The sequence below is a fragment of the Falco cherrug genome, chromosome 7, assembly GCF_023634085.1.
Source record: "Falco cherrug isolate bFalChe1 chromosome 7, bFalChe1.pri, whole genome shotgun sequence".
NCBI lineage: Eukaryota > Metazoa > Chordata > Aves > Falconiformes > Falconidae > Falco > Falco cherrug.
The window spans coordinates 15,680,126-15,704,911 of record NC_073703.1 but is presented as its reverse complement, the minus strand read 5'-3'; the positions used below and the strand labels follow the sequence as shown (position 1 = coordinate 15,704,911).

At 38.8% G+C, this 24,786-nt stretch overlaps 1 protein-coding gene across 8 annotated transcripts in view; it reads left to right on the top strand.

The window, feature by feature from the left end:
• The first annotated feature begins 1,843 nt into the window (after window positions 1-1,843).
• Window positions 1,844-24,786, top strand: part of SEMA6D (semaphorin 6D) — a 139,695-nt gene continuing 116,752 nt past the window's right edge. For all 8 annotated transcript variants that reach the window (XM_055716317.1, XM_055716313.1, XM_055716315.1 and 5 more), the window contains exon 1: window positions 1,844-1,922. The gene's annotated coding sequence lies outside the window, so the exon portion shown is untranslated. The remainder of the gene's footprint in view (window positions 1,923-24,786) is intronic.

Genomic DNA, 24,786 nt, shown 5'->3' with positions numbered 1-24,786 from the left:
TGTGCATTTAGGTAGGGCTAATGCTGTAAGTCCGGGCCCATGAGCAGGACGCAGAGGTGCTGTGGTAAACAGCACTGAAGGGACCAGTAAAGGCCGGGAGGAGCTGAAGTCATGGCTGTATCCCTGCAGAACGGGCCTGGCACACGGTTCTAACAGTTAATATTTTTTGGCAAAAACACAGATATGGAAACTATGTCCGTGGCCAGATGTGCACACAGAGAGCTGCCAAAACAGAGCGGTATACTCTGTAAGCCGTGCTGTTTTCCTCAATAATGTACGCAGAGATGCTGGTCCTTACCTTGGAAAAAGTGAAACACTGAATAAACTCTGGGATCTGCAGCTATGGTTCTGGGGTGGTTTAAAGTATTGTGAACTGATGCTTAACCAGCTAAGCCATTCCCTCCAGCACCCTTTTGTTGTAATCTCTCTCCAAAGATATTAAAAATACAGAAACCTTGGCCAGGTTGTAGTTGATCTAATTTATAAAACATTTTCTGGGTATTAAAAGCTAGGGCAATGCACTAGCAGTTTTTAAATTGTGTTAAATATACTGTAAACTCCCAGAAAGAACCTTTCATTGAAGATTATTGTATGAAGATTTGAAGATTAAAGTGTCTAGATTAAAGATTAATGTGAAGTGCACTGGGAAATTGTTTGATGTATAAGGAGCTATATAGTATATTAATCGTGCACTTTTCAAAACTGCCTGAGGGATTTAGACACCCAGTTCTCTTACATGTCTTTGAAAATCTCACTCTTAGGAATTTGTTGTTATATAGTGAAAATGGTAGTATCTTCATTGGGAGCCTAAGTAAAAGAGGAAAGGAAAGGTGTGGGGACCCCCTGTATTCATCTAGGGCTTGATGCTGGCTCCCTTACTGTTCTTCCTGTTTTGAATTTGCTCTGTTGTTGTATAGAGGCAACTTGGATTTGAGTGCTATGACTTCATAAAACTGGTCTGACCCAAGAACGCTGCACCACCTGCCTATGTATTTCTTGTCATCAATTCCATTTCTTTGCTTTCACATCAAGATAGTTTTTATGTTCTCTTAAATAGAAGTAATTGGAATAATTTTTAAAATAACCATGTAAGCATTAATGAAACAAATGTATATATATGTACATATCTGTATTTACAATGTAGGATGTGTTAATTAAAAGTCAATAGCAAAAATAATTCTATGTTATACATATATTTCATAAAATAATCCTGGTGCTGGAGTTTCTCATTTTTTTTTTAATACAGAAATTTCAATACTTTAATGAAAGAAACGTTCCACATGTGGTAGAAATTACAAGTTTGCTTGTCCCTGAACTGCTGCAATACAAATAAGCTGTTAAATGCCAACTCTGAATGTTATTTTTCAGATGTTAAGAGAGATAATCCTGTATAAAACTATTAGGAGGCAAATTTATTTGAGCTTCAAAACCTCTTTGATCTGAAATGAAAATGAACTGTGCATGAGTGTATGCTTCATTAATTTGGGGTTGGCCAATTGTGTGCATTTTTGTTTGTTTCGTCCATGAGGCATCTTACTAATGCAGTTTATTAAAACAAATACTGCAATAGAATGGTTTATTTCCTGGTAAAATCTGTTGCATGGCTTTCATAAAAGGACAGTTTCTCTATAGAAAGTACCAAAATACCCTGTGGGAATCAATACTCAGGTTCACAGTCACTTGAAAAGCCAACGTGCTGGTGTGTTGCGTTCAGATCTATTTTAATGGTCTTATCATTAAACCTGTAGTAGGCATTTATAAAGTAAGGCTTCCATGGGTACTGGGAAAGTGTGATTAAAAATAATCATCTGTCTGATGAATATTTTCCTCTGACTTTTGGCAGGATCACTCAACTGAATTCGTGCCAGACTACAGGAACACTGATGCCAGCAATTTGAGGATCTTCACATTTGGTCTCAGTGGTAAGGTCTAAAGATGCCTTAGCAAACCACATTAGAATATTACCGTTTTCTGTTATTTTACACTGAAACTGTGTGAAAAATGAAGTATTTCCTCTTGACCAATGCAAGGATAGAGGGATGTAAGAATATATATTGATCTGCAAGGGATTGAGCTCAGAATGCAAGTTCTGAGCTATTTTCATCAAGCTAAAATCGGAAAGGCCATTTTTATTGTCCTCTCTACTAAGTAACTCCTCTCAGAAGGCTTGACACATTGTACATTTTGAAGAATGTAACCATTTACAGAAGGATGGTGGGCAGGCTCCAGAGAGAAAGTAAAATGCACAAAAAGGAAATTCAGTGGTTTCCTCTTGCTGAAAACTGAGCAATAAGTTGTAAAATTACAAATTATTTTCCTCTCTAATGCTATCTTTGCGGTAACTAGTCTGATTGCTCAGACCTTGAGTCAGATTCTCAAATACTGCTGTGGAGCCCTTGTGAAGGTATGCAATCTCTCTGCATCTTGAAGCTCAGAATTTCTGGTGCAGAGATAAATTCTCAGCTTTGGTTAAAGAGAAAAGGAAGAGGGAACAGCTGAGTCCTGCCATACTTCTGCATCAGTTTGGAATAACTTTTCAGGAAAAATGTTACTGGGTAGTGTGGGGTAGTTCTTTAACAGGAAATCTTGTTGGTTTGTAAGTGTTCAGCTTTTGGGGGAAGAAAGTTGCAAATTTTATATTATAATATTGTCTGTGCTGATATTTTCTTCAAAATTATTCTCACCATTATGCCACATACTGCATTAAATATTTTGGGACCTTGGGGAAAGTGGGAGGGCAGAGGAGGCATACCACTGCGCGCTGTACTCCAATGGCCACTGTTAGAGGCAGGATATAGAGAGCCCTTCGACCTCACCCTGTCCAGTCATGCTCATGCTGGTTTTAGATCCCTGTGATACACATATGAAGCATCACCACTTCCAAGTCCTGATGATTCTAGGCTATTGAAGTATATTCAACCGCAAAACCTAGAACTCTTCTGATAGGGGAAAAAAACCCCCAGTATTCAGCATCCCTCTAGCAATTTATTATCATTAACCAAGTAGTTCAATAAAATCTCTGCTTCAGTTTAAAGGTGTGTTCAACAACTATAGCATTCCTATCCGATCATGCTCTTTTCATAAAAAAATGAGCATAATAATTTGTTATCATGATTCCTCAAGACAGATTACATTTCCTTATTGCTGGGTAACTGTTATAATGTTGGAATGTGTTCCTAATAAAGGACAGTATCTCCCTCAGAGCATACTGTACTAGTAACGCACTTTATTAGAAATAAAAGAATACAGCATTCATATCATGTTACTTGATCACATAACCAAGGTGCAGAACAATGGACTATCAAGGCAGTTTTGTAAGGAAATAATATGATCCTAATAACACAATTCTAAACTTTTCAAATGGTTGTTTGACACTAGTAAGTTCTGTGTGCACTCATAAGTTGGAGAGCTGAAAGTCAGTGCTGTTCTGACAGACAGAATTCCTGGAAGCTAGGAGTGACTGGTACTGAACTACTAGATCTTTTTCCCCTGGAAACAGAAGACACTAATGACCCAGTAAAGGAAAGCAAGAGAGCCTCATTTGTTCTGTCTTAATGAAGGCAAACGAAAATCCATTATAAGTCATCCAAGGCCCAGCCCTGTGACAAAACCCCTGTTCACTTCAGCAGGAGCAACATGGGTAACAAACACATAAGCACTAAGAAATACAACTGGTTTCAGATAAAGTCCTTTAGGACCTAGGAGAAAAATTTGACCAGCTATAAATACACACAGGGAGAGAGAGAAATTTCCATGTTCACGCTATCAGTAAATATGTAGCATATGCCTCAGAAGGATTAATGACCTTCAGGGCATACAGATGACCAGTTCACTTGTTCCGCAGTTACAGAGTCAAAAAATAGTTTATTATTATGTACAATTAAAAAAAAAATGTGTGTATATGGACGTGTGTTGAAGTGAGGAAAGAAGAGTGTTACTTCTTAGTGCATTTCTTTATTTGACCACCCCTTCACACTTCGTTTCAGCTTTTATATGTTTTTTTGTGTTCATACTTTATTATATTTTTTGAGGCAAGAAAGGTTTTCAATGAGTTGATGAATGTCCGTATTAAATTGGATCCCCTTTTTTAATTAAGTTCATCTAAATTTAATTTTGCAATTTTACTTCAGTAAACTCATCCGACTCCAGATGTTGAATGTGCTTTTCCTATTCCTGCTCTCACATAATTGTACCTGTAAAAGATTTATGACTTAGAGAGGCATTTCTGAACACTTTTGAGTGTTTTCAGCATATGTTTCATGGATGGCTGGTAACATGACCAATTAGCATCCAAAAATACTGCTCTGCACCCAGGCTTTCTTTTAATAGGATGTTAGTTTTATTAGCTTGAACTTTAAACAAATAATCAGTTTAAAAGAAACATTATCAAAGCATTTCAAATTATAAAGGGATATTGTGTTCAACAGACATTTTAAAAGTGAAAGAGGAGTCTCCAGAAGCTGCAGGATGCCATAAGAAAAAAATATAACCAAGAATTACTCATATTGATTAAAGAAAACCCCAAGCAATTTCTGTATGTTTGGGCCCCTTCCTTTCATTACAAGTGTGGTGGTGAATTATTCGGTGCCGTCAGTGTGTTACTTGAACTTTGTAACCATGGGAAAAATATACTTGTTTTTGGTCTTATTGGTCTTAAAAATTTCAAAATGCTTTTACTGATTTTGCTAATGCGAGCAATGACTTTGCAGACTATCACCACATACTTTTCATATTCTGTCATGTCTTCTGATCAGTGTGAATGGCTCTTATTCTATGATTTACTCTGAATTTGCTCCTTAAATCTGGGCATATCCAACAACATTTTATGCAACACATGAGGCATTATATTATGAGGCTGTGGTTCTCGTCAAAGAAACAGATACCCCAATTAAATTTTCAGGTAATATTGAAAAGACTATTCCAATTAGAAACAATAAGATGGTTGTATTCTTTTTTTTCTTCAAAACAGAATCACTTTCCTTGAGGTTTTTTGCTGATGTAAGCCCTTTTGATACATTTATTTGAAATATTTATCCATGCAGTAAACAAATCCAGTTTGAACATTTGTGTCAATTCAAGGCTCATAGGATGCAAACTGCTCTAGGCATGATTGGCAAACTGTCACTCCAGGATTGTTTGGAGGTTTCCTCAGAACAAGTAAAATTACCAGTTCCAAGCATCAGTAATGGTACTATGAATTACCTTCTCTGGTGGGTTTGTTTGGTTTTTTTTCTCTTTTATATTCTTACAAGCCTTCATAATATAACTTGATACTTACTAAAGAATTCAAAGAGTTGTTATAATTGTAGCTGTGGTCCATGTGTTAGGAAAGGGATGGACTAAGTGACCTAGTAGTTTACTCAGGAGATGTCAGTGTCAAGGCAGGCTATAGAGCAGTGTCTTTGATGACTTTCTGTAGGCAGCGGAGGAGGGCAGTCAGGGAGCTCCCTCAGTCAGAGCGGCAGCCCTGGAAATTTGACTCTTCTTTTGTGCTCAGGTTGTATCTTTCCAGTGAAGGTCAACCTTGTGGTGAAAATCTCTTCTGTGAGGGTTAGACTTGGGCATCTGTCTCATAACACATTTTACTACCGTTATTTGAGTTCATCTCTGTTTCCCAGAAGGACTTTTCTCCATTCATGAATAGAATGTGCGATTTTGCATCATTTTCATTTCCCCCGGAATTCTTGGTGGTGCTGGGTTAAAGTAACTGCAATACATAATGTGAAGCAAGTATACACTTAATGGAAGTTTTAGCAAAGCGACTGAACTGGCTTATTTAATTTCCAGCAAAATAAAGAAACAACAATCCTCCATTGGGTGAAGTGCCTCTGAGCTTGAGAGGCTTCATGTGGAAGTCTGGATGAGACCCAAAGAAGGAACCACTTAGAAATTACAAAATGACACAGTTTATGTTATTGTTAAATTGTCAAGATTTGCTATATATTTGTTGAGATGGTAACCATACAGGGTGTTTTCAAAGACACTAACTAGAGAAGGGTATGTTAAACCTCCAAAGTCTAAAGAATGCCTAATGACTGCCTGCCAGTACAGCTGAATCCTGCTGGGTAATGGGGGAATGCCTACCATGTAGATATAAAGGGGGTTATTTAGGAGACCCAGTGAGCTGTGAATTATTGCCTAGGTTGTCACAAAAAAAAAAAAAAAAAGAAAAAAAAAAAAATGAGTTGTGAAGAGGAAAGAACGTGTACTGAGTTCTGAATAGCTTTGTGATACTTTTTTTGAGATAGATGAGGAAACTTATATACACTCTCTGCAAAAAGAGATAATCTGTTTTGTCAGATTGCAGATGCACCAGCCACCTAGATTACTGTGAAAAACCCATTAAAGAAACAAAACTGGGTTATTTTTATGCCTGACAAATGCATGAATCATAAGAAAATAATATTTGCCCAATAACTGAATTTAAGATCTGTATTGATCTGGCTTCCACTGAAGTCAGTGGGAACATTTCCACTGGTTTTAATGGGACTTGGGCTGAAACCTGGGGGAGTTAGAGTTGAGAGCTGGATTGACAGGAGAGGTGGTGGGGAATACCTGCCGAGCCCGCTTGTATTGTGCAACATTAGCACAAAGCAAGTGGAATTATAAACTGGGAAATACTTTTAAAAAAATTGTCACATAGTGTGCTGAAGCTCATAATCTGAATCCCAAATGAATACTTGGGAAAGCTATACTCTGTACTTATAGAAGGTTACATATATGCAAATAAATTTTAAAAAATGGGAAGAATTTCACCCAAATTATGAAGCTCGTCTCTCTGTTCCCCTCAGGCATTTCATCACAGACTCAGGGTAGCAGGATCTAAACGGGCTGTTGTTTCTATTATATTAAACTCATACAATCTCTGAATTTTCTGTTCCATTATATAGTAACAGGCACTTACATACTGTCATCTTCTTACCTCTTTAAATGGAGTATGTGAGTTTGCAAGTGTGGTGAAAGAAAGGGCATAGGAAATGAAAGTAACTTACATCAGCTGTGTTTAATTTTTTACAGCTACTTCCTTTAAGCAGATCTAGCTGGAAATATTGTCTTGTTTTTCAAAATTGTAAATGACTTTTCAAATTAAAGCTTTTTCTTTTTTAAATCCTGCTTTCAGCAGAATAAGTAATATTTTGTACAAAGACTGAATAAAAGGGTGAGTCTAAGACCATAGGACTGCTAAGACCACAGGAAAGAGTATTTTTCAAGGGGTTGACCTTATTTTTCAATAAAAATGTTTGAGATTTTATTGTTGAAAATGAACAGCTGGAATTAACAGGAAGAGTAAATGTTTTTTCATCTACATTTGGAGGTGGAGTAGAATTCTTCAGCTCTCTCTGTAATTGTTGGTAAGGACTTTCTCTGCCGCTGAGTGATTCTAATTTAAATGATTTGTTTTTCAATATGAATAAGATTTGCTTATCAGTCAGCTTACATGTAATCAACTTAAATGCAGTTTTAGAAAGAGATGAACCATGTCAATGTAATTCCCAAGATGAGAAATGAATACCTGATGAACTTCATTCTTCTAAGATAAAAAATAATGCATTCCTTTAGGTTTTTGTCTGGGGTGGTTTTGTTCCTGGGGATTCTGTTAAGTGGCAGTCATGGGGTGGGTTCTTGTTACAAAGGGAATATTCTCCACGTAATATATACACATACTTACTTGTCTTGTAACATAGTTCCATTAGTAGTGAAATATCCCCAAATATTTTAGTTTTACCAACAGATCTGTTTAAAACACAGAAAATAAGCATGACAAGTCAGGCTAGCCAAAAAGGAAGATTGGGTATTGAACAGAGGCAGTGGTAGTTCAATGTGAAATATGGGCACACACCTTGAACCATTTCTTATTTCTGAACCATGCCTTACTTCTGTAGGTTTCACCTGACAAAGGTGAATGAGAAACAATGGTCTGACAGTAAAACCCGGGCCCCAGAGAGGAGGGAGATATTTATAGCAGTAAGACAAAGTGAGGTAGTAGGGAGGATTTGATGTTAAGCTGAGGTTCCTTAACTAGGCTGTGAGCTGAGATTGCAGAGTCCATGAGAGATCTTGGAAGGGGCTGCAGGGCTTTGGGTGCCTTTCGTGCAGTGTGGGTTAGTCCGTAACTGTAGTCTTAAGAGAAATATAAAAAATGGTGTTTGGGAAAGAGTATAGCAAAAAGGCAGGGCAGTAAGAAATCTTACACGACACTGTGGTGCTTCATGACTGTATGTTACATGTCCAGCAAGGTCCTCTTCCAAAATTATTCCCCTTTTTGCCAAGGTCTGAGCTAACAGCCCTGTGCATCTCTGTGTTATGGAGTGATGGGACCTTACTGTATCCCATAAAAATGGAGTAATTCTTCATTCATGAGACTTATTTAATACACAGCACAATAAATTCATTAACTAAATTTTATTTTTTTTACTCAGTGTTCACAGTTAAAGTGCAAACAATAAATAGCAATTTAAAAAAATAAAATAAAAATAATAATTAAAAAAAAAAAAACAAAACCAAAAACAAAACCAAAAACAAACCACAAAACCCTGCTGGTCCTCCAATTGTTTTTGTTACATGCTAGTGCAGAATTACTAATGAGAACATATTTAGGTATAAATAAATCTTTTATCCTCATTATAACTCCACTGTGTTCCTACAGTGAAGTCATCCACACAGATCTGCTTATGGGTTGAAAGCCTCAATAGCCTCTTTTATTTGTAATAAATATTGCATACTAATGTTAACAATGTCATTGTGTGATGTCTCAATAGAGGATTATGACTTCATGTAATGTTAGCTTGATGTCTCTTCTCTCCTGTAATGGAGTCAATTTTCCTTACAAAGGGGATGAGAATCACTTATTCAAGAAACCTTGTAACAAATATTCTATGTTAAGGTGGCACAATGAAGCTCAAAGCCTGTAAACACAGAGTTAAAGTTCAGTGCTTAATCTTAATTTACCCCTGCTGGGTACACTGAAATACACTTTAAAGTTAGAAACCCGTATTTCCCCCAAAATAGCATTTGAAGTTTGAATTACTGCATTTTCAGGTGTAATTCCACATATAGGTATATGGAATATTCCTGAAATGTGCATGACTATAAATAACATAATCATAAAAATGATTCTGTGGCACATAGCTAGTGCAAAGAGAGGATAAAATGTATTTATATTAATAAGCAAAGAGTAAAGCAATCTTCCGTCATCTGCCAGAGACAAACGGCACGTTGGGGAATAGGGCCCCAGCTCAAATGGCACTTATGCACATGCTTAACCTCAATTATGGCATCAATGGGACTTCAGTACGGTCTTAAACACCGGGGGAAAAGGGAGCTAATGCATTGGCATAAAGACTCATATTTATATAATAATGCAAAATATTAAGTAAACTGTAGCACAGTCATTTGTGATGCATGAATATAGATATCTTGTAATATTAACGTAATACAATTGGATGCTTAGCTCCTGAACGCCTTCAAAATAATTTATCTGAATGCTCGTGAGAGAAGTTCAGGCTAAGATGAAAAGCATAAATCTGCCTAACAGCTAACAAATAATTCACATAACTGTCTGAAGACATGTTCAGAATACAGGATTTTATGAAAACTAAAGGGCAGAATATTACAGCTTTTGTGAAAATACCAGCTCTTACTTGTGCAAGATTGCAACTTAACATGAAAAATAAAATTAAACAAGACTTATCCTACAACAAAACTCAAACAGAAGCTGAATCCTTCTTAGTAGAACAGGACACCTCTCGTAGGAAAAGGTTTCAGAACCAATGCTATCACCCCAGTTTTTCACATCTGTACAAAAAAGATATGTCACATTGTATAGGCCAGCAGGTACTGAAATTACATGGATACTTCTTATGGAGAAAAGAATGTGTGATGCTTGAGAAAGATAAAAATATTAGCACATCAGATCTCCAGACAAATCAGGCAGATTTACACTGCAATTGGAAGTGTTATTCTGATGAAAATATAGATGTGGGATTCGTTTAAGTGAGAAATTATTCTATGTTACGAATATGTTATTTGAGAGCTATTATTTCATTTAGTATAGTTAGGAACTGTTAGCTAGATTGTCTTATTTCTGCCAGTATAAATTTGAAGATCTTCCACTCATGTCAGCAGTCAACTTCACATTTACACCAATATTTCTGTACAGGATTAAGCGTTTCCCCTTTAGTCTGTTTTCTGAGTTTTAACTGCATATTCATAACTTTATATTTGGAGTTTCCTTTTATTTTCACTAGACTATGTACTAACTAGGAATGGTTTTAAACCACCTAGTGATGTGGATTGTGTTGGAGTGAACAAAACAGAGGATGTGTACATGATTTAGATTAGATATTAGGTAGATTTAGATTAGATATTAAAAAGAAATTCCTCACCGTGAGGGTGGTGAGGCGCTGGCCCAGGCTGCCCAGAGCAGCTGTGGGTGCCCCATCCCTGGCCGTGCCCAAGGCCAGGCTGGACAGGGCTGGGAGCAACCTGGGCTGGTGGGAGGGGTCCCTGCCCGTGGCGGGGGGTTGGAACTAGATGGTCTCTGAGGTCCCTTCCAACCCAAACCATTCTATGATTCCATGACACCCCTGGCTGAAATGGGTGATCCGTTCCCGTGTGCACAAAGGAGATCGGTTAGGAATCACCAAATATTTTTTGCCTGTAGTCACTGGGATGACATGAGCATGGGTTTGACATGCCTGTGAAATGAGGGCAGCAGTGAACAGATGTAGTTTCAGCTGGTTGTTGACGAGGTGGGTGTCAACAAGTACCGTTTCAGGGACAGTGTGCAGTGCTTTTGGTGCTCGGGTGCTGTAGATGTGTTTACCTGTGGGATGTTACCTCTGTGGTGATAGTTCAGCAAAAAAAAATCTAGACTTTGTTCAAGAAACTCCAAAAATACAGGCTTCCAAGTCTGTGCAGGGCTCACTGTAGGATTCGTGGAGCCTTAAAAATTCCCATTACCTCTGACTTTATTTTGTGTTACTTTACTTCAGTGAGGACTGTTCACCCGCTTACAGTCCAGCATGTCAAACATGTCTGCAGGGTCGTCGCTCTTTGGGACACTGCTCAGCGCAGGGGGGTCAGGCATGACAGTGCCTTGAAGTTTTAGCATGATGTAAATATTCAAGAGAAATGTGAGGCTCTAAGCTTCAGCTAGCTTTTGGATTATCTTAAATGTATTTATAAAACAGGAAAAGCACTATTTTGATCTCATTTTCATAACAAAAAAAAACTAAGGGGATTTCCTTTGAACTTTACAAATATCTGTGGAAATCATGTAACAGCTCGGCAGGAAAGCTGCAGGTTTTGAGAATTAAAAATGAGTGAAAACAGGGATTTTTGCTGAGAACACATTTCCAGTTCATGGGATGCACTTCCAACTGGACTTCAACCTGTCATAACAAGGGCCAAAACTTTCCCCTCTGTGAGGGAACCCCTTGTGCATGTTCAGTCTGGTCATCTTGGTGGACATGAAAGGAAGAAGCTGGATGAAAGGGCCTGGAGCTGTTGTTCCCTGGGTCCTGCCTCTGCTGGGGGTCCCTTCAGGGCGCCCTACAGAGCAGTGCGGTATGTGCAGTAGCCTCCTGCCTGGCAGCAGTGTCAGCCCTGGGCTGCGACTACAGCCTGCCTGCACAGCCTCTCTGCAGTGAAAGCCATGCATTAAAAGAGTCCTTGTAAACAGATAATTAACTTCATGTTTAATTATATGTCCAAAAATTGTCTGAAAATTGATGTTCCAAAAATTAAAAACTAATTCAAATTTTTTAGCTGCTCTCTCCATATTCATTAGGAAAATCCTCCAAAAATTGTCTCTTGAATAAATAAGCCTCCACTTACATAAATAAAAGAGCTATATTTAGATTCCAGTTCAACATGCAGGAGAAATTTGGCAAATCTAATGTTTTCAAATCGATTTGATATGTGTTATGAGAATAATGTCAGTGGAAAGGTTACTTTTTAATTTTTTTATCTTTAAAAATGTGAGGGAGGAGGAAGAAAGTTGGCTTTGATAAACAGAAAGGCAATGCTTTAAATAGCTGGAGCAGAGATAAGGGAAAGAGCTTCTAAATAAATGAGGCGTGATTTTTTTAAAAAAAAATCCAAATGAAAATTGTGTATTCGACAGAACAGCTTTAAATTTTGTGAAACAGGACAGTGATATATTTTAGAGTTTCAAGTAAGGAAGCAGAGAGTCTTGCCATGAGAGAATATGTACTACATCCATGCAAAGAAGACAAATAACAATATCTAAAATACTTTCACCTTGACTAAAGAAATTCTATAAGATAGAAGTAATTTTGATTATGCCACAATAAAAGAACATCAGAATTTGGAGTTTGATAAAACTGTTCTGTTGGCTGGGAAGTTTGCCTTTCAACTGTGTTTGATGTGACGTTTGGTTCATTTTGCCAAAATGTTCCATGCCAAGTATTGCTATTAAATCTTTTATGTTGCAGAGATTTTTGTCAACAGGCACACAAGGATAGGGTTTTAAGTGGAGTTAATCATTGAACTTGGAGAAGAGAAACACTGGGGAAGTACTTCACTTACACAAACCAACCATCATGCAAGCTTCAGCCATTTCTGTAATTACTACCCTGTTTTCAGAATCGTGTAGGTAAAACATAAAATCTGGATCCCCCTCTGATCTCTACTCGTGTTTGTCTTGTAGAGCCTATTAGAAGTAGTGGATTATTAAAATAGAAAAAGCCATGTATTTGCTGCAGCTGCTGGTGTATCAAATCTTTTGAAGTCTACTTATGCAGTTGTGTCTGAGCACTTATTTTAGAAGCCTAAGAAATAACATAGAACTTTCTAAGGTATCATCGTTTTCTGACTCATTTCTTTGCAAGTATTATATCATTTTAATGACAGATTAAATGTTAATCCATTTTGCCTTCAAAAAACAAACCTTAAAAGGACCCCTATAGAATAAAGGCGCGCCTTGCCTTTTTCCCCCTGTACCCTTCAGTGTCTTCAAAACAGTCACATTTTCAAAAAATATTTTTAGTTGGTGTTCGTGGTTTCATCTTACTATTTGATTTGCATTTGGGCATTTCTTAAATGCAATGGTAAACATATGTTGGCAAGGTGTGGTTCGGTGGTTTTGTTACTAGTGTGGACTCAGGTATATGTAATCATTGAATGTAGATTAGCCCTGTAACGAGAGCTGCTAATAATTGTAGACATTTGGCAAGTGATCGCTTTCCATACCAGAAAGGAGAAGTAAGGACATACTCATACATGGGTTATACTGAGTAATGTTTAGCAGATATTACTGTGGTATTACTGAAACTCTAACTTACAATTCTTAAAGCAAAATCTACCCTCCATCACCAAAAGCAGCGAGGTGTGGTAGTCAATTATGATTGGTATGTGGGAGACAAACTCTGTGGCACAATCCAATCTAAGAAATAGATTATAGCCTGACAACAGGGCAGCTCTTGCTACCTAATGAAGCAATAGTTCCTAATGAGCTTGTCCTCCTGAACCATACAGGATAATGGATATATGCAATTCTGGACTCCTTTCCCCATTTTGCAGAACCCAGGTCCAGCTGGGAGGCACTATGGTGTAAAAGGATGAGTGCCATTTTCCATTGCTGACTCTTCGGTTAAAATGATTTGTCCTTGGGTTTCTCATTTTCCATAGCAATCACCACCGTAACTCTGCGTCCAGTGGCATTTGACTGTGAAAGTGACACCCACACTAGGGAATATGTCTAGAAAAGGAGCAGACATGACGACTGTTGCTAAAGTAGCATCATCCCTGATGGGTTTGTAGCACTCTATCCCAAACAGGGACAAAAATTTATGACATGGACCACAAAGTCAACAGACTCAAGCCCTGCACTCGCCAGGGACAGCCCTAGTCTGGGTCTGGTCAGGACCAGGGAGGGTTGCAGTGCCAGGTGGAATCCCAATCCCAGGTATTGTTTAGGAGCTGGTGGCAGGGTGTAACAAAGCCTGCTGATGTTCTTTGCCTTTCTTTTGGTATGCTAATGGATCCTCGATAAAGCTGGCATGCATTTGAGATGGCTTGGCAGTGCAACAGAAAAATCCCAGTATGGATGCCACGAGTAATCTTTCTTCCCAGATGATGGGAGTTTTACAGGAACTGTGCTAGTCCGATCTGGCAGCACCCAGAAATCCCAGTTTCCCCCGCTACGCACTTTGGCTGCTGCTGTTCCCACTTCACTTATAAGCCAACATCTCAGACAGAGCCTGCACCAGTGAGCTCGTTATAAAGCCGCAGACAAAAGTCAGGCAAAGAGTAATCCCAGTAAGATGCTGGTTAAGAAATGCCTGTGCCACTTGCACAGCTCCCTGGAGATACCAGAAGAGACATACCAGTGACTCTTACAAAACATATTGTTCCATTTCTTGTAATTTTAAAGAAGGTGGCATGACTACCTTAAATTTTGGAAGTGTGTATAAAAGGGCATAAATAACAGCTCTCTGAGCTGTGTTAAACCTTTTAAAAGTGGTATTAATCAGAAAGAATTTCTGTTTAAAAAATAATCCTTCCAGTAGAGACATGTCTGTTGCAAGTACTTAAAAATAGATCCCTTAACTGAAATTTCCAAATTAAAAGTTTTATTTCAAAATAAAACATTCTAGCACATGTGTTTTTCTGAGGAAACTGATTAATTAGACTTTCTGCTAACCTGTTTCTGCTGTAAAGGCAGTGATGGTGTGGAAGGGTGGTTCTTCCCATGCGGTGGGTGGCTCCAGAAGATGGAGCTGAAGTGCAGCAGGAGGAAGGGAAAGACCCCGACTCATCTGCCCACCCACTAACAGGAGCTGTGGCTTGTGCAAGCCCTGGGGCTTTAGTTTAAAGAGTATTTTTGTTGAGGGAGCTACCCGTGGACTCCTGCATCCCACGTTACTTTGTTGTGCACAGAACGACTGTTTGTGTGGCCTCTGTTAAATAGAAGAGCCTATGTATTTTTTTAAAAAAGGAGGAAAAAGGTCCAGTTTACTGCTCAGTCCCACAAGCATCTGTTCTGGGGACAGTGCAAGGGCAGAAATAAGGATGCAGAAAATACCTGGTTATTTTTCAGCAAAGACCTTTTTCCTCCAGGTACACAATGTGGTCTTCGCTTACTTCAGCCCAGCTGGGGAGAACACTGGGGTACGGAGGCAAAGCATGTCACCGAGGCTCCTTCAGCGGTCACTGCTGTGGAAGGAGACACTTGTGACTGTAAACATTCAAGTCTTGAGAAGCCCAAACAGTCCAGGAGTAGCTAGGTCTTGCACCCTTGTGACTCCACAGAAATCAAGGCTTGAGGGTATCGCCAAGACCTGTGCTGTTATTCTCATTTTTGCCTGCCTTGTAACATATCCAGATGTCTAACAGATACAGCAATGCCGTGCTGGCGGAGATGGGTAAGGAATATTTTTCCAAACAGAAGCAGAAACAGCTCCTCTGTAATGGCTTTGACTTACCTCGAAACAAGAGCCAGAGAAAATGCTATGTGTCGCTTGCCTATACGGTCCCTCTGAGGCTTTAACTTCGTGCACATTAAAAGGTTTTTACATTCCAAAAATTACTCCTCAGTTAAAAAGAGGGAAGATGCCCTTTGCTACTTTTGCCTAGAGCCCAATATCCTCCAACATTCCCGAGCAGCTGTGGCAATGCTCTGCTTAATGCAAAGAACATCTGGGCTGCCTGCAATTCTGGGGAGAGAAGTGTCAAAAGTGTCATAGACATCCTTGAGCAAAGAAGAATCTTTGCTTTTATTACACGGAAGTGTCAAAAACAGCATTATTGAACACCAGGTTGCAATTTGGCATGCAGAATATAAGCCTGAATAGATGTGACAAAACCCCTTCTACAAAATTGCTACTTAACATTTTTTTTTGTAGTTTCAAATTAGCATTTAAAGAAAAAGAGCAAGCAGGGAGCAGCAAGGTAGCCCTGACAATGAAAGATCCTGTTGTTCTTTTTTTGGTCCTTATTTCACATCCTCGCTGCTGTCCACTGAGTGACTGAGATTGATTAAATCATTGTCATCATCAGTGAAATGCACTGCATTGATCCAGCCTCGCTCACAAAGCCAGCCTATGTGACGCAGCTAATTTGGCATAATTGAAAGTTCCAGCTCCAGAAGGTCACTGAGCTGGATTCAGGATACTAGTTATCGTTTTGTCCTTGGAATAGGGTCACCTTTCCTGATCAAATATGATGGTGTTGTGTTGCACTCTTAATTGCTTTTTCATGGTTTGCATAGGATAAATCCAAGCTTTCACATTTTGATTGAATTTTTGTGGTGGACAGGAGATAATTATCACCTTTTTATGCTAAATGTGTTTTTTTAAAACTCTGATTAGACCAAAACATGGGATTGAGCTCTTGTTTTTCACTCAACTACAATTCTACTAAGAAAACCCTCAGATCAGGACAGCAGATGTCTTTAGATAATGATGGCAGTGTGATAAACATCATCAAGTATTTACAAAGGAAAATTTGGCACTAGTTAAAAGTTTGTTGGAACAGTGTTGAAGGTGATGTTCCTCTCTTCTGTTACCACATCTCTGTTTCCCACATTCTCCTCTTCATCTCTGTTTTCTGCTGTTCTGTCCTGCAGCGTGAATGCTGTGGTTGGGATCTCAGGCTGAACCAAGTTTGAGACCGTGGAGTTAAGTAAACTCCAAGGTCACACACAGAGAACAGAGGAGCCGCATCTGACTGGGTTGTCAACTTCTTAGTAATGCCAAGTGTTTCAGCTGAAACTCCTCTGAACAGGGTCCAGTTTCCTGATGAAAGGTTGTGCCTTCAGGAAAATGGCCATCAAGCCATTTGCTTCATGCTTTAAGATGGACACCAAAATCCCACGCCACTTTCAAGATGTGTGGTTGATGTAAGCAGTGCAGTATGAATATGCATATGTAAAAACTGTTTCTCATAAAGAAAAACAGTCAAACACTGAAGTGTTTGGAAAAAATGTTTCTTTGTACTTTACAGAATCCAGTGGGCAAAGCTAGGAATTTAGATAGGTCTTAAAAGCTGTGTGATTGCTTTGTTGGCCCTTTGCTCACAGCGAAATTAGCAATATCTCGTATTTCTTTCCCTGTGTTCACTGTTAAAAAGTCAGCATATCCCAATAGCTTCCATTGCTTCCCATTCCAAGTGCAGGTCAAAATGCCAGCTTTCTAATGGTGAATGTCATGTATAATTTATCATAGAAAAAAGTACTTGATAAAATCTCTGCAATACTTTCTTCTTGCTTTTTTATTCAAATAAGGGTTTTTTTTTGTGTTTTGGGGAGTTTATTGGTTGCTTGCGTTTTTGGTTTTTGTTTTTTTGTTTGGGTTTTTTTTTTTTTTTGGGGGGGGTGGGGGTGGGGGGGTGGAAGCATGCCTCCTATCAGCTATAAAGCAAGCAACAAAGAAAATGCACCAAAATGCTAATGTAGTGGTAAATAAGGTAAAGGACAACTGTGGTACTCTTGTGGGATGCTGGCTTGACACAACATTTTGGTAATGGAGTAATATAACTTAATTTCTGAGTTGTTCAAAGTGATTTGTGAGGGATTTTCATAAAGCAAGCAACGTAGAATTGTTATGAGTTTGGTGATACAACATTTTTTATAATGATGAACAAAACAGTGACTAAAGATAGTTGGCTTATTGAAAGAATTTAAGATGTAAAAAGCCAATAAATCTTTCTATAACGTTTTTAAAAATCTAGTGTTTGGACATATGCACAGAAATAGGAGGTAGATCCATCTCGAATACGTAACTCTCTTCGAAAATAAAGGTCTAATCTAGGCCAAAGGGAAATAATAAGCCATAATGCAATAGTTCTGATTGTTTTATGTTTTGTAAGTCTTTCAAAAGTTTCGTCCTAGCAGCTTTTATAAGAAAACTTACAATCGACAAATCCCAGTGGGCTCCTATTTATAGTATCCTAATTTTCAAAGAAAGCAAATCAGGCAACAGTTTTTAACATGAATAATATTGCTCCCAGCATTCTGCCTGCAGCCCACACATTGTGTTTTTTGGCATGATTGTGGCAATTAAAAAAAAATAAACAGATCTTTTTAATATTTTTTTAATACATAAACCATTGCAGTCAACGCTGACACAGCTGGCAAAGAAACTCAGTGAAAGGTAAACATTCTGCTCAGAATGTAACATAACATATTGTTGCATTTGGTTGTTAAAATGTAATCTTCCTAAAATAATATTTTAAAAGTAAGTTTGGGGGTTTTATTTTTTTTTCAGAGTTTCTAGTGTATTGCTATCTGATTAAAAAAAATAACCTTTTAAAGAATGACACTTATAATACTGGATATTTCAGTCAACAGCTTATTGAATTTTTTAAAATATTCTTACCAAACAAAAATCAGGAAAGAAAATGAGGTATGATGTTTTATCCTTCAGCAGAATGTAATAGTCTGAGCTAGTAAAATCAATTTCTTTTAATAAAATTCTGTCAAAAGCAGGAAGTTAAATAATAAATGTCTTCAACTATTTAAAAGGAAGAAAACTTCCAACAGAATGAAGATTAGTTTGTGACTTGCTTCAGCAACAACAAAAGATTGTCTAGTTCCTTGACCTAATTACTGCGAGCATGTATGAGCTGAGGTTACGGACTGACATATTTCACTAGGGAAAACATGCAAAGGTGTTTCTTTTAGGTGAGGGCCATAGGGAAATAGTTAGCTGTTGCACTGTCTAGAAGTTCTCTAATTTATTTTTATTTTATTTTTAAAGATCATGACTTTGTGTGATCATTTATGATTAAGAAGCTGCCCTCCCACATTTTATTCCCTGTTGGAGGCAAATGCAGGGGCAGCAGAGTGGGGCTGGGTGCACACAGGATCCTGGTGCTCCCTGCAGGGCTCAGGAGGATTCTTAGCGAGAGCCAGGGGGTACCTGTGTGTTGCAGACCCTCCAGGTGTGCTGGTGCTCCCAGGACGGCTTCGTGGGAAGTGTGCATAAACAAACTAGCGCAGAAAGCACTCAGTATAACCCTGTGGAAACTTGTGGACATGTTGAAGCTACACGCACCCCATGTTGCGTGGCAGCTCCGCAGTTACTGAAAATCCTGCTGATGTTTGCTGGCCTGGCAGGTAAGAATATGAGGTACGCTGTTTTGTGCTGGCTGGGCAATGGAGCAGTGTTCTGTCTCTAGCCATCTGAGTGTCCACCACAAATGGTGTCCTCGTCAGCTTGCCTGTCACACTTCAGTTACGCTTGAAATGAATTTTTGAAGAGATCAAACTTTTCCTTTTACTCATTACCGGTACATCTTTGGTATTGAGGTCTTCCAACTCCCAGTTGTTTCTCCTTTTCTCAGACTGAATTATAAAAAGGGCAGGTGTCTGCAAAATAGGTATCTGTCCTTTTATAATCTAGTAAATAGCCCTCTGGGTACAGAGTTGGGAGTATATGGATTTTATAAAAGCGACTGAATAGTCATTTTTAATGTGTATGACATGAGATGAAGAGAAGCATTTAAAGTTTAGAGCAGTCTTCAGTAGAGAGGAAGATTATCTGGTGCATCCTATTGTTGATCTTGGCATGTATTTCAGATGTTAGTTGTGGACTTCACAACACCCTCGGGGCAGTTAATAACAGCTAAACAAGCATTGACTCTCCCGAAGTCAGGGGAGTTCTATCGGTGTGAATCCAGGGGGTTTGTTGTCTTTATGTCTCATCACAGGATAAGTTAAAAATAATGGTGCAGTAAAAGCAGTGTAACAGAAACGTTCTGAGGTCTGGTTCTGCCATCATTCAGATCTGTTACACCAGCACAATTGTGAACCAGCGCAACTGAGACCAGGACAATTGTGAACCCAACTTGTCCTCCCTGACTAGGACAAATACCATGCCAAAGATTTTGATTACAATAGAGATATATTTTTTTTCCATTGGAAATACCACAATTAAAGAGGAAGAGAACTTCTGGGGTGCAAGGGAGAATCCTGGAATTTTTGTCTAACTAGACTTTTAACAACCTGTGCCTCACTCTGTCCATGGAGATAATCATACCTGGTATCATAGCATAAAAATAGCCAAAGACTAGGAGCACGATGTATTCCGTGTGAAAAGTCAGTTGCCCTGATCTGATCCTCATATAAGAAATGAAGGAAAGCTTTTCCAGATTCAGCAGGTTTCAGTACAGCCTGAACTGTTAGCTGTTAGAATAGGAGTATTTGGGGACATCCCACATCAAGTTTTCTGTTGGTTTCTTAATCTTGATAGATCAGCCCGCGCAGCTGTCCCAGTGTGCATGTTGGTGGATTTGAGAAGTCATACGCTCCTGACTGGGGTCAGTCTCTTGCTGCTCTTACTGAGTTTCAGAGGAAGCTCCTTGCCGAACGCAAAACCCAGACTTGATGAGTGAATAAAGTGAACTATGTTGTATCAATGAATTATTAAACTATAGACCTCCAGGATCAGAACAGATGAAAATTTCATGTACCCCTATCTATGATTGGCAATACTTTTGGTTCAGGCTTTCTGAGCCATTGATACGTGTCCATCTGCCTTCTGCTGGTGTTCTTGGCAGCCCACATAGGCCTGTACACAGCGAAAGGTCATCTCTAGTAGGTAGAGTTGAGATGAACAGATTCTCACCTGTAGCTCTTCCCTGGGAGTGTCAGCTGAGCAGGTTGGGGTTCCCAGTGTGGCTGCTGGTGTGCACATGCCCGTGATGCACAGCAGGCTCTGCGCTCCCAGTCCAGCCCAAAGTCAATAGGAAAAGAAGTGCCATGCGATGAAAGAATTGAAATCTTTCGTGATATACAGCACTATGATTGTTATTGTGGACCCTGTATTAGGCCCATGTAAAATGAAGTTGTTGATGTTAAACACAGAAATATCCGGGATAATTTTATGTCCATTCAAAATAAAGAGGTGGAAGGGGAGGAAAAGAGGAGAAACACAAGGGATCGGTGTTTGCTTAATAGAAAAAGACAGCATCTGTAGGGAGAAAATTATAATTCTAAGTTTTTTAAGACTATTACAAAGAGTAGAGAATAAAAATCGAGTGAGCTGGAAAAAGTAGTAAAATCTATAAACATTAATTCATAGTGTGCTTTTTTGAAGTATATGACATTTTTTCCCACAAACCCGCTAATAGGGTTCTAAATATCAGTGAGAATAGCAAATTGCTTTTTCCATCTCTGGGATCTATAGCTTCACCTCTACACTTGAATAGAAACATTAACCAAGAGGCAGATACTTCTTTCTTTTGTTTATGCTCAGCCTTAGGAATTTTTCAGCTGAAATCAATTATTAAAATGTTTATTAGTAAGTGTTAGATATTATTATTATTACATTATTATATGTAAGTGTTAGAAATGCAACTCTGTTAAACACATACGTATATATATCTTGAATTCAAGTGAGATATTTTTGTCCAGATTTTTTTGCCAGGTAACAGAATTTGGGAGGAGAGACAATGTATAACTTCATATTTACTCGGTAGATACTGTATTCATTAGGACATTCAAATAATTTGATATCTTTTAATTTTCTTTACATAAGAGAAAGCAGCAGTTGGTTCTTAAGAAGAAACAGGTTCACACAGGGTTTATTTCAAGTGTTATAGCAAGCATGGGGTTTAATGTAAAAGCTTCTAAAAGATCACAGAAGAAATGTACTAAATGATTGCAGGAAGTAGAACTCCTGGTGCAACCAGACTTCCAAACACTCTTCTGAATGAATATAGGTCTCTGATTAATGAAAAATATTCATAATACCTACCTGAGGTTTCATATGTAGTTTTATATATGCATGTAGAACAAGACAATTTGGGTGTGTATTTGAAGAGAGAAGACAAGACCTTAGGATTAAAATATGTATCTTGGCTTGTAATGTCTCTACTAATGTCTGTTTCTTTACTTCTTTGCTATTGTCTGCTTTCTCTATTGTTGTCACTGGTGCTTAGGAAAGAGAAGTGTTATTTCAGAAATTTCAGAGTGAATTAGCTGAACACCATCTCTGTGTCAGATGTGCAAGGTATCAGCACATGGACTGATGTTCACACCAGGTGTTTTGAGTGCATGTGTTGGACAGAAGAGGATCGAGTGCCCATAGCACAATACTCTGCCTTAGAGGGGCAAAGGTTAAATAGACCCACACTTCCGTGCCTCCTTTTCCCATGGCGCTCTGGCCAGGAATGGCTTTATTCCTAAAGAATGAAGACACAGGTCTTGCTTGTTAGGCTTTTGGGATCATAACACCGAATATAGTGAAATAGGCCTTAAGTTTTTGGAAGCTGGGAAGATTTTCTTCAGACATCTTCCTGTCTGAAGAAAGGATTACACATCAGAGAAATGTAAATCTGTTTTGGTTTTTCTTCTTTATTTTTTTTTCAAATTTCCCTTAACAATTCCACCATATCAATTACTTTGCTCCGATGAAACAAAATGCAGTTTCCTCTTTCTGCTCCCTCTGAGCATCCCTAGCTCTGAAGTGGAGCTGCCCATCCAGCTGGCAGGGTGCTGACACGGGGGTGCTACTGCTCCAGCAGTAGCTGGTACCTTTGCATTCAGCTGAGATCCCCTGGTGACAGCCAGTCAAGCTCCGCTGGATCCTTCGTCCCAGATACAGACCACAATCCATGAAGCAAAATAGTTCAAAATACTATGTTGCCCCTTACTCTTTTCCTTACACCAGTGGTGCCAGCTTGGAGTACTTCATTTTCATGTGCATCTCTGTTTTTCACTCCATGGCTTGTCTAATGAAATACTTTAATGAACATGTAAAACACTGCTCTTCTGTGTCTCTCTCTCTCCTCAAAGCATCGTCTGCTGTGATGCCACAAGAAGTCACTCACACCCCGGGAGAGCAGGGTTCTGTGATAGCCAGAATGAAAGGTGGAGATTTTTGTTAAAAACTTTCAGATGATTTTGGAATCATTGAAGTGTGAAATAGCTATTTCGTTAGCTTACGATTTTTCTACACATAACATTTATTCTTCATCATTCCCTGTTTTTGCTTGTCATTGCTATTTGTTGCATCTTGCTTCAGATGAAAGTGTAAACTCTGAATAAGCCTCATATCTTCTTGCTCACTGACCTAGCACCGTAAAGCCAATGGCAACATTAGTGGAAATATTAGTCAGCCCTCTGAAAAGGCATAGGCAAGCAATACCCTTCTCAGTGTGAACAGCCGCCTGGCATATAGGTATGGTTCATACTGTAGTCCAGCACATTTCTTAGGAATTATATTCTGTGGAGTGTACTTTATTGTGCATTTCTTAGAATAAAGCTATTACCCTATAGGCCAAATTAATACATCCACATTTTAAAAGGAAACTAATCATTTCGATTTAAACCCTCTGGTTTGTGTTTGCAAGACTGGAGAAAATTGAGTCTAATATGAAACGCATGATTATAAATCCAGTGTAATAAACATTAACAACAAATTTCTAAAGGCTACCCAGAACTTGCAGTAACGCCCTCTATTTTGTTCTCATTTATGGCGATGATAATACAAACAAAATCCTTACAACCCTGTGAGTGGGCTTCCTCTGGGCTGTGATCAGAACTGGGGGTTTTGTTTGCATTGATTTTTGACCAACAAGGAGCTCCCTGATGTTGTGCGAAGGCCGGGCGGACTGAAGGCACGCTGTGCTTCTGCAGGCAAAGGCACTCTGGAGTCAGTGCTTCCTCGGAGCAAGCAGTGGCAGGCTGAATTTTGTATCCCTGAATTAGCTTCTGGGTAGATCTCTGTAAGCTTCTGGAAGGATAAGTTTTAAATTACACGTATTTTGTTAGAAGCTGTGCATGCCAAAATACGCCCTTCTCTTTGCTTTCTTCACTGTTGCAGTTTGGAAATAAGTAGCGCAGCTAAAAATGTCGGCTTTTTCGAAACTGATAAAGGATAAGTATCATGGAAGAATAAGTTTATCATTTCTGTGTGTTTTTCATTTAATTGCCAAAACATTTAGCCAGAATGAAGGAAAAATATTCATACCGTATGGAGGCTGTGAGATGAGCGTCATTTTAAATACCCATCCCCTCTTTTTCATCTCGGCTCTAAGGAACAGGCGTAGTGTAGCAAAGGAAAGTGCAAGGCTGGTAGGCTCAGCTGTATTTTCAGAATACTGGACACATTGTATGCAGCCTGGCGCATAAGCAAAACAACAAAAAAAAAAGTGAACAGACATTCTAACAAAAATTAATAATTCTCAGCCAAGGGAAGAAAGCGTATCTGGTGAAACTACAAGATAGGAAGGATATCAGTATCCTGCTCTGCCAGATGGAAGGAAGATGGGGTTTGGATCTACTATGGCTTTCTATACTTGGCCTGGAAAGTGCAATGCTGTGTGTGAAACTGCCAGTTTGCTGGTGCATTCCCATGCCAGAGTCTCTCTTGACACTACTCAAAAAGGAAGACATTTATTTAAGTGAGAATAAGAAGAGAAGACCCCAAAGATATGGGCAAATCCCCCTATATGTTAGTCTAAGTATATTGTAAATATCACAGGATCTCTTTAGAACAAGAACCATCTCTTTTTTTTTTTTTCTTCTTCTTTTTTCTTTTTTTTTTTTTCTTTTTTCCCCCTGCCTCAGTACAAACCTTGGGTGAGGGAAGGTTAATCCTTAGCGTTGATGCCCAGTTTAGAGATACCACGGTAGGGAGTGGCTCCTTCCAACCTAATTTTGTCTAGATTAGCCCAAAGGGACTTCTCTGCCCATAGACCTGGACTGCTTCTCGTCCAGCAAAACTCAGTTAAGTTTGCCGATTCGATGGGGGAGGTACTCCTAGGGCACTGGTCAGGACTGGGACTTTTCAGTATTACAGTAATACAAATAAGACA